The following is a 2446-nucleotide window of genomic DNA, read 5'->3' as shown; positions in this document are numbered from 1 at the left end:
TACACTAGTAGCACTTTTTGAAAGTGACAAGGGGCTCTAGAATGATTCTGATCGAAGGTTAGATGATGAAATGGTGCATTCTGGAAGTTGGTTTGGAGGTGCTGTCATGACAGCAATAAAGATGTCATGATGACAAAAATGTGTAAATTTATAATGTGTCTAAATTTTAATCTGACCATTAGATTTTTTTAAAATTTAGAAAACTATTATTACACATTAGAAGTGACACGTGAGCTTTGAAATCACTTCAATCAAAGGTGAGATAGTGAATTGGTGCCTCCTAAAAGTTTGCCCAGGAGGGCTATCATGACAGCAGATTAATGCTATCATGACGGCAATTAAATGCCCCTGTTTGCTTAGTTTTCTTCCATACGCTATATAGTAATCTTTCAAACTTTTCTAAGAGGTTTTAAAAGCTTTGCTATTGTATATATTATTTGGAAATTTAAATAGTTTGTATTCTAAGTTGGTTTTAGGATCAACTCTTTAACTACACTTAGATTATTTCGTTGTAGTGTGTTTTTGTTAATACTCAGAGCAAGTGTTACAGAAATCTAATCATTAGTGTGTTAATGCTTGTTTAGAGTAGTGATTGGGTATAGAAGGTGTGGGATAGGTTTGAATAAGGAAAGTGATAGCATATAGGTGTTTAATTGCCATAATTGGTACTATTAGTCAGTGTGTCAATTGACTCATGGTGCCAATTTTATGTAGATTTTCATGTGTAACATATAAGATAGTGAGAAGGAACTTGGAAGGAAAGAGTACAACATGGGTGAACTTTTTTTTTAGAATAGAATGGTCGAGGTAACTATATAGTTTGTCATGTTTATTAACTATTTTAACTGTTTAGAAGAAAAATGTTTAATTATGATTTTGATGTTATAAGTTTCCTATACATTATTGGTTTTGGAATTGAAAGTGATTTTAAAATGCCTGCTGATTGATTTCTGCTTTAAAATGAGTTACGTATATATATGTTAGACTCCAAAAATAAGGTGTGACTTGTATAGGATATGCTTATAAAACTCATATATTGCAAGCCTTAATTCAAGAAACTTCTAATTTGATACTTTAAACTCAATAATAATAATATTAAAAATTCTTACTATGCTTTTCGCAACACAAAAGAATCATATACTCTTTTAAAAATTCTACAAAACCTCTAAAAATTTCTACACAACAAATTTATGATAGTTTAACAACAAGGAGCTCAGCTCCTTAACAATAAACAATCAATTATACAATAGGTCAAGATTCTATCTATAATTACTAAAGAGCATATGAAGTAGATTGTAAAATAATATGTATGCCTACATTTAGATCAAGTTGATATTTGTCCAAAGAAATTCTTCTACTGCAAATTAGCAATAAAGCTCTCAATGGTCATTAGATGATACAGGCCTAGTTATTATCTGAAGCCAAAATATTTTCTAGCAAATAGCATCCCAAAATAAAATTCAAAAGTGATAAAAGAAAGAAATATTAATAGAATAAGCATGAATTTAACTAAAATAATCATTTAGAAAAGCCGTAATGTATAACTTAAACCAAATATTTTCATTTTAGCATTTAATCCAAAATTATCCTTATGTGATGGCAACACAATGGTCAAATTTAACTTTCTAAACTATAAAGCTCGTATTAAATAGTTAAGAAATGCAACTCTCTCGTTACAAAGAAATCCATTTATGAAAATCAACTTAGCAAGACTTTATCAAAATGGACAATAAGTGTGAACACACAATCTATTAAGGTAACTAAAAAACAAGCGTGGACACATAATCCATATGGGTAAGTAATCAGTCAAGCAGTACTAAAAGCCATAAAAACAAGCATGAACATAAAGCCCATGAAATCAAGCATGGCAAGAGCCATGAAACAAGCGTGAGTGTAATGCTCAAGAATATCTATTCTTCCATTCCAGATGTATTGGCCTGCGCATGGGGCTAGCACCTCTTATAAACACCTTACTATCTAGGTGTACCATGGTACGCTAAAGGCTAACAAAACTTTCGTTAGTAACCAGCATTCTAATTCGATCCCACAATTTAAACAAGCATGTACAAGTTTATAAAATAAACATGATTTCTCTTACATATCGATCAACATAGCAATTTCCTTTAAACATTCATTTAAAGAAAATAATCCAATGCATTTTTTATAAAATTCACCTATGTAGAAAACATTTACAAATTCAATTGTTGATAATAAAATTAAAATAATAAACGATTAAGTAAGATTAAATTAAAAACATTTTAGCATTTATTTTTAAGGAATCATAAGGTTTACATAAATAAAGGATGTGATGTATAAATATGCTCAAGCAATATTTTTAGTTAAATAAATTTGATAGCAAATCATTAGGACGCTATTCACTTACCTGAGACATCCCCAAATATATAACTTACTCCTAATTAATCACTTAGTAATATTACTCGCGCCT

Source organism: Prosopis cineraria, unplaced genomic scaffold (assembly GCF_029017545.1).
Source record: "Prosopis cineraria cultivar Desert tree isolate PC_DT_omini unplaced genomic scaffold, ASM2901754v1 PC55, whole genome shotgun sequence".
Taxonomy (NCBI): domain Eukaryota; kingdom Viridiplantae; phylum Streptophyta; class Magnoliopsida; order Fabales; family Fabaceae; genus Prosopis; species Prosopis cineraria.
The sequence above is the reverse complement of the archived record's forward strand: the minus strand, read 5'-3'. Positions refer to the sequence as shown.